Raw genomic sequence first — 12762 nt, 5'->3', positions numbered from 1 at the left:
AGTCCATCACTACACAGTTTCCTTTAAGTAGCTTTCCGTACAAAGCCAAAATCGTGTTCCTTTTGTGCATACATCACAATATAACAACATTACAACAAAGAATTGCAAACTTTGTTCATTTTAATTACAATGTATACAATTATGCCACATGATGCAGTGTAGGCAAAATTATAATCAACTTTTAAGGTAATGCATGAAGCCACCCTAATCACCTAAAAAAGCACAGGGTTTTATAGGATCATCAACTCACTAAAAAGGGAATACTATTGTCAACAACCCTACTAAGTTCCATGAGGCCACAAAACAAAACAGAATATATACAGCTAGGAGTTGTCTCAAATGAGCCTCCCAGCTCCCACATTTAAAAAGAAAAATTTTAAAAATAGTTTATTTAAAATCTATAAAAGTCAACCATTATTATATTAGTCAGTGAAAACGGTTGGTATTTTAGGGAGTGTAACTTAAATGTGTGCAATCAACAACTATCTATTTATTGGCTGCATGTCCTCTATGTGAAAGGCTGCATCACATGTGCTGCAGTAAACCAATTGCAGGAGCTCTGCATGTGGTGCTTCCACTCCAGTGGGGTGACCAAAAATATACAAATAAACATATCTGCCAAGTGGTAAAATAAATGTTTTGAAGAAAGTTAAGCAGTGTAAAAAGATAGTTTTGGCATGGGGAGGTCCTATTTTAGGCAGAGATATTCAATCGAAAGTATTTACTGGACACTTACCATATGCAAGGGTTATCTATATATATAAAACCCTAATATGCAAATAGACTAAATGGTGGAACAACCGAACAACCAAACAACCAGTCTCTATGACGTGTGCTGACCACCAGGGGACATGTGCAGAACATGGCGGGCGTCGGCCACAGCGGGATGTTGGAGCAAGTCAGTGGGGGTGCCAGACCAAGTCAGGGCGCTGGTCGCTGTCATCAGGGTGAGCCTCTGGTGGTTACTGAAAATTCTTTGCTCCCACACATCATGGTCCTGCCCAGTGCTCGCACCTGCTGCCGGCACCAGCCCTGCTCACACTCACTGCTGGCTCCAGAGCCACCACTTGCACCCGCTGCTGGCGCCCAGCGCTGGCCCGATTGCTCAGCGCTGTCAGCGGGTGAAAGTGGCAGTTGTCAGCCCTGATTGCCCCTCAGGGCTTCTCCATCTTCCCCTGCTCCTAAGGGGCTATCGGGGCCAACAGCCGCCTCTTGCACTTGCTGCTGGAGATGGCTCCACTTGCACCCACTGCTGGTGCCAGAGCTGCCACTTGCACCCACTGCCAGCGCCAGCCCCACTTGCACCTGCAGCCAGTGCCGGAGCTGCACCTCACACCCGCTGCTAGTGCCCAGTGCTGATCCCGATCGCTTGGTGCTGCCAGTGGGTGCAAGTGATGGCTGCCAGCCCCAATCACCCCTGAGGGCTTCTCCACTTCCCCTTGCTCCTGAGGGGCAATTGGGGCAGCAGTTGTCACTCACACCCACTGAAGGTGCTGACCCCAATTGTTCCATGCCATCAGCGGGTGCAAGCGGGGCTGGCATTGTCAGCGTGTGGGAGCGGCAGCAACAGGTGTGGGCCTGCCGGCAGAGATGGGACCAGGGGCTGCAGCGGGAGGGGCTGGGCAGGGGCATGGAGGATGGGCCAAGACCCACCCCAGTGCCCACTGCAGCCTCGTGGCCCACAGTTCCTTTCAAGGTGCACAAATTCATGCACTGGGTCCCTAGTCAAATATAGAATTTTAGAACTACAGTTTCTAATTTAATGAAATTAAAGTCACTATAATCAAAGAAAAAAATAAAATACAAAGACAGCCACTCAATATTTTATATATTTTTCTTTAATACTCAAAATATTAGTTTATTTTTTATTACATAAGTATCATATAATTGCATTCTTCTTATAAATAATTCAAGCATCACAGCTAAAATAAACCTTCCTTTATGACCAGCATCCCCCATTTCTCATCTTCAAATAAGTAGCCATTATCACATTTCTCCTTATGGAGTAAATCTAGATCTTTTCAATAATGCACACTCATACAAACATAGCTACATATTGTACTGAATCTTCCAAAAATCATACATTATGTTTTCTATTCTACAGTTTGCTTTGCTCACCTAATAATCTCTTGGTAAATATTCTTATATTTCCATGTCAGTGCCCAATTCTTTCTAACTATTGCATAGTATCCCACAGTTAGGAGATATCACTATATTTAACTCTTCCTTTCTTGATGGATAGTAAGGTGATTTCCAATTTGCCTCTTTATGTTCATGTAACTATTTTCCTTAAGCAGGTGATATGGAATGGAATTGTTGGATCATAGAATTTAAACATTAATATATACTATCCAATGCTCTATCCACTTTTAAAGAACTTGTATTAATTTTAATATTCCACCAAAAATGTATTCTTTGCAAAATTAGAGTCATAATATATTTGGTTAAGACTGCATTTTCTCCCACATAACAAAGAAATCCTATATAATAAAGAGGTAATATGCAAATTAACCCTCACACCCTCACAAGATGGCTGCCTATGACCAAATAGGCAGGGGGTTAGTGAATAAGCAGGCTGAATAAGCAGGCTGCATGGGGAGACCAGGCCAGCAGGGGGTGCTGTTGGGGGTGATTAGGCTGGCAGGGGGGGGCAGTGAGGGGCGACTAGGCCTGCGAGGGGTGGGGGGCAGTAAAGGGTGACCAGGCCAACAGGGAGGGGGCAGTTGGGGGGTGACCTGGTGGGCAATGGGAGACAGTTAGGGGTGACCAGGCTGGCTGGGGAGGAAGTTAGGGGCAATCAGGCTGGCATGCAGAGGCAGTGAGGGGTGATCAGGCCGGTGGGGGGGGGGGGGGGACAGTTAGGGGTGGCCAGGCAGGCAGGCAGGTGAGTGATTAGGAGCCAGAGGTCCAGGATTGTGAAAGTGACCAAGGGGTCCCGGATTGGAGAGGGTGCAGGCTGGGCTGAGTGGACTCCCCCGCTCTGTGCACAAATTTTGTGCACCAAGCCTCTAGTGTGAATATTTTTCTGTATATATGTGTCCTTTCAAAAGACAATTTTTAATGGAGGCATATTATTTCATCTCAGTTGTATTATAATGTATTTTTAAAATCACCTTCCCTACTGTTGCACATTTCAGATATATCCAGTTGTAGCTGTAATATTCATATGCATTTAGGGTAATTTCCATGTTATATTCTTTGAAATGAATACTTGACCAAAGAGGATGGAAATTTTTAAAGCATTTTACACAAGTTGCCAAATTGCCCTCCAGAAAGGCTTCACCAGTTGACATTCTCACCAGCAGGGATAAGAATAACCACATTCATTTTTAGGCAAGTAAATGTTCCTCAGGATTTATAAGTTATGAAGAAGTCATGAGGGGCTTTATGAAGGTACAAGTCCCTTCTATTGAAGGGGCTCTACACCACAATGTAAGGCAATATGACAGAACGGGTAAGACAATGTGCCACCCGTGTCCCAGTCATTTTTTAAATAATTGATTTTGAGAGAGAGAGAAACATTGATTTGTTGTTCACTTATTTATATATTCATTGATTAGTTCTTGTATGAGCCCTGGCCAGAGATCAAGCCCACAACCCTGGCGTATCAGGATGAAATTCTAAAAATCCAGGGCTCTAATGCTTTTCTTAATTTTTGCACAAGTAGTCCTTCAGGGTAGGTATTATCCCCCCATTGGATGAAGAAGCCCATGTCCAGAGTGATTAATTTCCAGGTATCTGTGATTAATACCTTTCTCATTAAGGAGCAAGCACTGTGGGATCTCTTCTCACACATCCTTGTCTACACATCCTTTATCCCAGGCTGTGTGAGAAGACAAACAAGGGTATGGCTCTCTTCAAGAGGCCTAAAGCTGACTGATCCTCTTGTTGGATTAAAACAGTGGGATATGTAATGCCTTTTTAAAATAAAGAATATGGATGGAGAAATGTAGATATCACATCAGAATATGGTAACATGAGACATAAAAATGTATACACTGTGATCCATAAAAACTCTACCTCGAAAGTATCTTGAATAATTTAACAATACAACACTCTATAAACATAAAGATGTTTTTATGAATCTCTATATTCATTACAGCTTAAATGAAGACCAGCTACATAATTTGCAGGTCCCAGTGCCAAATGAAAATGTTGGGCATCATGTTAAAAATTATTAAGAACTTCAAGATGGTGACAACAGAGCATTAAACCTGGTGTGGTGCTCTTCTGAGCATGGGATCTGGTGGGATTTCATGAAGTTGAGCCTGATAAAAACATAGAAAATGTTTACAATATGCTAAATGGGAAATAGAACAAATGAAGTAAATGTACCGTGATTATAATTATTTAGAACCTATATGCACATGCCAAGAGTCTGGGAATTAACTCCAAATAACCAAAATAAGTGTTAAGGTGGTAAGATCATAGAGTTTTAGAAAAATCTTCTATAATATTTTTATTCTATAATTTTGGTGATAAAAAGTTATTGTTTTAAATAAAGCAGCTAGGATAGGAATTGATATCTATAGAAAAAAGGATAATGAATGATGAGGTACAGGTCTCTGCAGAGCTGAATGTCTCCTATGACGATGTCCCTGCCATTCCTATTGGGTTTCCCCAGTGTGGTCAGTGGTCACAGGAAAAGACCTTGTCTGGGTACCATTCTACATATGGCCACATGTTGGTGAACATAATTATCCTGCATTGTCTTGGTCAAGAGTCTACCTGATCCAGGTATTTACCTGAAAGCATACCTGAAGAGTTTTCATTCAGGTCCAGTAAGACAACAAAAAGGATTGGTCAAGAATGATAAGGCACAAACTATGAAATCAACTAAGTTGTTATTATAAGACATAAACTTAATAGTTCAAAAAAAGTGTCTCATTCCTGATTCTGACTCTCCTGCTTTGGTGCTGCCAAGTGATCCTCTCTGGGTCTCATGCAGCTCTGTGCCCTATATCATCTATATCCAGGTTTCTCCGGGCCTTTCTATTCATGAGAGCACTTGCCCTTTTGGTGCTGCAGTTGCACAACTGACAATTAGAGTATACTGATGGGTCCCAGCCTGGGTGGGCTGGTGTGTGGAATTGCTGCCATGTGTGGGATATGAACAAATTCTGGGAGCCAGCCAGGCCTCTTACCTAGAACTTTTTCCAAGAACTAGCAAAGCCAGGGAGGAAAAACCAACACATAATCTATTAGGAAAGTTGCAAAATAAGACCAAAAAGTGCATTAAGCTGTGGGGTCATGTATTTTGCCTGGTATCAAGGCCATCAGGCATGGGGTTCATTTAATAAGCCTGTAAGTGGGGATCAATGTTTCAGACCAGACCAGCCTTCCCCAGAGCGTTCTGCCAGACAGTTATCCTTTGATGTTGTCCTTCCTGTGCTTTAAGAAGAGCCTGAAGGCCCAGCCAGCATGGCTCAATGATTGAGCACTGACCTATGAACTAGGAGGTCACAGTTTGATTCCTAGTCGGAGCACATGCCCAGCTTGCAGACATGATCCCCAGTCAGGGGTGTGCAGGAGGCAACTGATCAATGATTCTCCTCATTGATGTTTGTATCTCTCCCTCTCTGAAATCAATAAAAAATATATATTAAAAAAGAAAAGCCTGCAAGCCCTGGCTGGTGTGGCTCAGTGGGAGAGCGTTGGCTTTGAACACTGAAGGGTCATAGGTTTGATTCCAGGTCAAAGGCACGTACCTGGGTTGCAAGTTTGTTCCCTGGTCCAGGTCAGGACATCGATGATTTTCTCTCTCGCCATCCCTCCCTTCCATTCTCTAAAAATCAATGGAAAAGAATATCCTCTGGTGAGGATTAAAAAAAGCACCCTCTGCCTCCCCCACCAAAAGAAGAGCCTATGAACATAGCAATTGCTAATAGTTATACAGTGCTACCATATTTGGACTTTGTAGGTGATTTAATTTTTACCACATTGACACTACACAAGGTGAACCCAACATAACTGTGTGGACCCGGCCAGCTGCTTCCTAACAGCTGACTGTGCATACTGCCTTGTCAGTCAGAAGAAATAACAAGCAGGATAAAGAACCCAGCACACCCTCTACCTCCAAGGACCACGCCCATACCATTCCCTTTCTCCTTCCCTTACCCCACAGTAACTTATCCACCAACCTTTAAGTGACTCCTTGAGACTTGCAACCAGGGGAGCGATGGGCAGTGGCAGCTCATCCTGTGCTAACCCCCTGAACCTGTTTTCAAGGCCCCCTTTTTTTTTGACTTCCCAGTGAGCAGGCCGTCCATTGTCTCTCTTGACTGGCCCCCTCCTCATTTGGAGTGTATCTTCAATAAACACCACTTTGCTTTACTTTTGTTTTTGTTGACCTTAAAATCTTTTCCGTGTTAAGGAGAAGAACCGAGGTCCTAGCCAGTAACCCCAATTGGTAGCAATGCTGTCACAGTACTTGTGTTTAAGTACCCTTATTTTACTTAGTAATGGCCTCAAAGTTCAAGAGTAGTAATGCTGGCAATTTAGATATGCCAAAGAGAAGCCGTAAAGTGCTTCCTATAAGTGAAAAATGCAATATGATATTTTGAGAGAGAAACCACATTCACATAACATTTATTATTTACTGTTGCTAATCTTTTATTGTGCCTTATTTATAAATTAAACCCTATTGTAGATATTTTTGTATAGAAAAAAAACATAGTGTGTATATATATGGTTTATATCCTATACTAGAGGCCCAGTGCATGAAAATTCATGCACTGGGGGAGGGGGGTCCCTCAGCCAAGCCTGCCCCCTCTCACAGACTGGGAGCCCTTAGGGGATGTCCTACTGACTGCTTAGGGGGAGCGGGCCTAAGTCACAGTCTGGCCTCCCTCTGCAGGAGGCAACCAGGCCGATCAGGGGAAGGCATCGCCACATCACCCCGCTACTACTGCCACTGCTGGCCACCGTGACTGCTGGCCCTCAGCCCTCACTTCTTAGTGCTGGCCCCACCCCCCACCCACTGGTGGGTGGGGGGCAATCTGGAGCCAGGCTGGCTTGGGGAGGGGCTGTGGGAGGCTGAGGCACAGCAGATCGCACCCTGTCCAGCCTCTGCGGAGGCATGGCGCCAGGACCGGGCCCATGCTGCTGCCTCTGTGGCTGCCTCTGTGGAAGGGGCAGCACTGGGACCTGGACTGTGGAGCCCCCTCTCCTACTGCCTCTGCGGAAAGGGTGGTGGCTCTGGACCAGCCCGCATCAAGGCTTCTCCTGTGCTGCCTCTGCAATAGGGGCTGCAGTGCTGGACTGGCCTGAGCTGCCACCTCTCCCACACTGCCGCCTCTCGCACCCTGCCGCATCTCCCGCACCACTGGCCCTTGGCCCTCGCAGCCACTGCGGCTTTGTCTGGAAGGACATCCAGAAGGATGTCTGGAAGACATCCGGTCAATCCGGTCTAATTAGCATACTACCCTTTTATTAGTACAGGCAGTCCTCGGGTTACGTTGGAGATCCGTTCCCACAGCACGACATAACGCGATTTTCGCTATAAGTTGGAACCCACCTACATAAGCACCTACGTCACTCACATGGAGCACATACACAGCAGTAATGAAGTGAAACAGTAAAAAAAATTTAAAAGAAAGATAACAATTCCTGACCTTTACTTGTGGTAAATAAATAATAAAAAAACATAAAGCACATGTCGAAATGATGGAACTTCTTTTTTTTTTAATATAAATAAATGGGAGATGGCAGCGTAACCACGAAATGACATACGTTGAATCCGACATAACCCGAGGACTCCCTGTATAGATAATAAAAGGCTACTATGCAAATTGACTGAACGGCAGAACGACCGGTCGCTATGATGCACACTGACCATGAGGGGGCAGACGCTCAATGCATTTCCCCTGGTATTCAGTGCACTCCCAAAGGGGGAGCGCCACTCAGCCAGAAGCCAGGCTCATGGCTGGTGATCGCAGTGGTGGTGGCTGGAGCCTCTCCCACCTCCACGGCAGTGCTATGGATGTCTGACTGCTAGCTTAGGCTCATTCCCCACAGGAAGCGGGCCTAAGCCGTCAGTCAGACATCCCCTGAGGGCTCCCAGACTGTGAGAGGGCACAGGCCGGGCTGAAGGACCCCCCCCCCTCCAGTGCACGAATTTCATGCACCGGGCCTCTAGTATTTATATATATTTACTTATAATTCGTCCACTGGTAGGGTCCCTAGAAGCTGCTGGCAACTGGCTGCTGGCTGCTGGCTGCTGGCTGCTGGCTGCTGGCTGGGTACTTCCTCCTTTCCCCTGGCCACCTGCCAGCACCAGGGCTTCCCTTCCCCTGGCCACCTGTTGCCACTGCCTGGGGCCTCTCTCACTTCCCTGGCCAGCCTGCCTCCTGTTCAAACTCCCAGAAGAACTCCAGTTGATGGAGCAATTTGCATACTATGCTTTTATTATATAGGAGTAGAGGCCTGGTGCACAAATTCATGCATGGGTGGGGTCGATTGGGGGCAGGGCCAGCCAGGGGGAGGAACGATTGGCCAGCTGGCCCTTCCCCCTGGTCGAACTCCTGGTTGAACTCCCGGTTGAAGGGACAATTTGCATATTAACCTTTTATTATATTGGATATTTAGGCATACACTGGGGGTCTTGAGAAGTATCCCTCATGGATAAGGGGGGGCTTACTGTACACCAATACACTCAACTATTGTGAAAGTGTTATAGAGGGAAGTGGGGCAGGGCTGTAAAATGGAGAGTGAGGTCCATGAAACAGCAGGGAACATTTTGTAAGTGGTATTAACAAGAGTGACGTTAAAATTACTCAAAGCAGAGAACTCTAACTTTTCCAAGAGTATTACTCTTAGGTAAAATGAAAAACTAACATTGAATTAATTATATATTCTATGTAAATTAACATAAAAACTCAATTTTTAGGGAATAGACATTATTAGGAAAAGACATTGTTATGATTAATATGTATTTTCATGCTTATTTGTATATTCATATGTCTGTATTTTTAAATGTTTGAAAAATTAGTGATCTTAAAACAAATGACTCATGCAAACATAAAAAAAGATGATTAACTCACAGGTGCTCAGATTTAACTCTTTATATAATTGCAGACTCTCTAGGAAATTATCACAAACTGAAAGCTACATGTAGTCAGTAGGATGATAACTCTTCCCCGCCCTCCCACCCCTATTTTATTCCCTATAATCTGTAAATGTGACCTTATTTGGAAAAAGGGTCTTTGCAGATATAATTAAATTAAGCTCTTGAGATGTGATTACTGTGGATTTTTTGGGTGGGTCCTACATCCAATGATGAGTGTCCTTTCCAGACACAGACACAGACACAGACACAGACACAGACACAGACACAGACACAGACGCAGACACAGAAAAAGGCCATGCAAATACTATGAACAAAGATGGGAGTGCTGATCTGCAAGAAAGGAACACTTGGACTCAGTGGAGCTAAAGCAGCAAGTAAGGATTTAAGAGCCTTTGGAAGGAGTATGTCTCTGGCAACACCTAGATGTCATACTATGGCCACCAAATCTGTGACAAAATAAATGTTTGTTTTTTAAGTTATCAAGATTTTATTATTTGTAATGGCAGCACAAGGAAACTAACAAACTGTATAAGAACAAAAATGGTCAGGTTTGAAAATGACGGCTAGTATGGCTTCCAAGATACTGAGATAAAACATCTATATTAGGGTTCAACCAGTAGGACATAATATTAAGAGATTTGTTGGAAGGAATTGGTTTACAAATTATAGGGGTTGGCTAAGCAGAGGGCAGGCCAGACCCCTTGGCACAGGCTGATGCTGCTGCCCACAGGAGGACTTTCTTCTTCCTTAGGGAAACCTCAGCTCAGCTATTAAAGCCTTTCAACTGTTGTACAGCATAGGGAATCCTATCTAATAAAAGAGAAACATGGTAATTGGCGTACAACCGCTACCCTTCCCATTGGCTAATCAGGGAGATATGCAAATTAACTGCCAGCCAAGATGGCGGCCAGCAGCCAGGCAGCTTGAAACTAAGATGAGGCTTGCTTGCTTCAGTGACAAAGGAAACCAACGTTCCCCGCCTGCTTTGCCGGCCTCTGAGCCTGCAGTTTAAGAAACATTGTAACAAATATAGAAGCTGAACAAAACCCCAGAAACCTGCTTTCAGCGAGCCCGGGATCTCAGAGCTGGAGTTATACATTGTTTCGATTATAGAACCGAAACAAACCAGATACCTTCTTTCAGCAGCAGAAGCCTCAGAGCTGGAGCCAGAGCTAAAGCTGGCCCAGAATAAAAAAAGAAAAAAGAAAAAAAAGGAGCAGTTGGGAGCTTCAGTCGGCCTGAAAACAGCCCTCAGTCCCTCACCTAGACTGGCCAGGCACCCCAGTGGGGACCCCCACCCTGAAGGGTGTGTGACCAGCTGCAAACAGCCATCATCCCCTCACCCAGGCTGGCTAGGCACCCCAGTGGGGACCTCCACCCTGATCCAGGACACCCTTCAGGGCAAACCAGCCAGACCCACCCATGCACCAGGCCTCTATCCTATATAGTAAAAGGGTAATATGCCTCCCAGCACCGGGATCAGTGGAGCCGAGAGGCCTCCCGGCTCTGGGATCAGCGTGACAGGGGGCAGCGCCCAAACCTCCTGATTGCCCTGCGGCTCTGTGTGTGACAGTGGGCAGGGCCACAACCTCCCTATCCGCCCTGCTCTCTTCATGACAGGGGAAGGCGCCCGAACCCCCTGATCAGCCCTGCTCTGTGCCTGATAGGGTGGAGCTCCCCAACCCCCTGATCGCCCTGCGGCTCTGTGTGTGACAGGGTGCAGCGCCCCAACCCTCCCCCCGCCCCCACGGGCCCTGCTCTGTGTGTGACAGGGTAGAGCCATAACCTCCCCATCAGCCCTGCCCTGAGTGTGAGAGTGGCGGCGCCCCAACCCCCTGATTGGCCCTGCTCTGTGGGTGATAGAGGGCAGCGCCCAAACCCCCTGATCCGCCCTGCCCTGAGTGTGTGACAGGGGTGGTGCCCCAACTCCCCTATCGGCCCTACTCTGTGAGTGATCCTGCTCTGTGCATGACAGGGTACGCAGCCCCAACCCCCCTGATGGGCCCTGCTCTGTGTGTGACAGGGGGCAGCGCCCCAACCCCCTGATGGGCCCTGCTCTGTGCGTGACAGGGGGTGGCGCCACAACCTCCCCATCGACCCTTCCTTGAGTGTGACAGGGGGCGGTGCCCCAACCCCCCAATCAACCCTACCCTGAGCGTGACTGAGGGTGGCATTGCAACCTCCCAATCTGCCCTGCTCTGTGCGTGACAGGGGAAGACGCCCCAACTCCCCAATTGGCCCTGCTTTGAGCCTGACCAGGGCCTGCACCTAGGGATTGGGCCTGCCCTCTGCCACCCGGGAGCAGGCCTAAGCCAGCAGGTCATTATCTCCCGAGGGGTCCCAGACTGCAAGAGGGCACAGGCCGGGCTGAGGGACTCCCCCTCCCCCCCGAGTGCTCAAATTTTTGTGCACCTGGCCTCTAGTCTATCTGTATAATACAGGAATATGCAAATTAGTCAGGACGCCCTAATATCACGACCAAACAGCAGGGACCTGAGGCTGCATGGTGCCTGGCCGGGGCAAGAGACCTCAGGCCATGCCCCCCCGACCCAGTGTTGTGCTGGGGGACCTCAGGCTGTGCACTCCCCCACCCCAGTGCCAGGCCGGGGGACTTCAGGCTGTGCCCCCTGCCCTGTGGGGCTTGACAGGGGACATCAGGCTGCACCCCCTACCCCGGCGCCAGGCCTGGGGATCTGAGGCTGTGCCCCTCACCCAGCAATGGGCTAGGGAACCTGAGGCTGTGCCCCCCGCCCAGAGGGGCTTGACAGGGGTGGGGTCGGCCAGGTCTGGGTCTCACCCAATGGAGGTGGGGCTGGCCAGGTCTAGGTCTCCTGTGTTTTCGAAGTGCGAAAGGGTGGTGGGCAGGGACTTGGCTCTAGGTCCTGCAGCACACCCCAGGCTCTGACAGGAGGGAGATTTTCATATACATTTTACTAATTTTCTTTCATCCCTCACACTTCTATTATAGAGAAAGGGAAAATAGCAATATTAAAATATTTCCTCTAATTAATTCTCTTTTTATGTGCACAAATTTCGTGCACCGGGCCACTAGTATAGTCAATAATATTGTAATAACTATAACTATGTATGGTGCCAGGTGGGCACTGGAAATATCGGGGGTGATCACTTTGTAGAGTGTATGATTGTCTAACTCCTATGCTGTACACCTGAAACTAATACCAAATAATATTGAATGTAAACTGTAATTGAAAAATAATTTTTAATTTTTTTTAAATGTAAAAAAAATAGAGTTTAGAAAAGAAAAGGAAAAGATAAAAAGAAGGTGTTGGGAGACTTCAATTGTTTGAAGCAGTCCCATCCAAATTGTCTAATTTAATCTCAAAATCAACTTTAATCACATCTGCAAAATACCTTCCCAACATCCCCTAGATTAGTGTTTAATTGAGTAACTAGAGATGGGAGCTTCATCGAGTTGACACATGAAAAAAAACCAAACCACACCATCCCTAAGCTACTGATTCAGGGGGCTGTTTAATGTTGCTGTGCTCAGGTCTGTGCCCTCAAGTTGTTTTCTGGCTTTTTAGCCGAGAAGTCACAGTTTCTGCCAAAAGTTCTGACTGCAATTTTGTCACTCATTGTCCCCATAGAATGCAATCTATAACAAAACTTGGTTAAAAATAGAAACAGTGCCAGGCTGGTGTGGTTCAGCAATTGAGCGTGGACCAAGAGGTCAT

The sequence above is a fragment of the Myotis nattereri genome, assembly GCF_964212035.1.
Source record: "Myotis nattereri genome assembly, chromosome: 2".
NCBI classification, from domain to species: Eukaryota; Metazoa; Chordata; class Mammalia; order Chiroptera; family Vespertilionidae; genus Myotis; species Myotis nattereri.
This window is presented reverse-complemented; position numbering follows the sequence as displayed.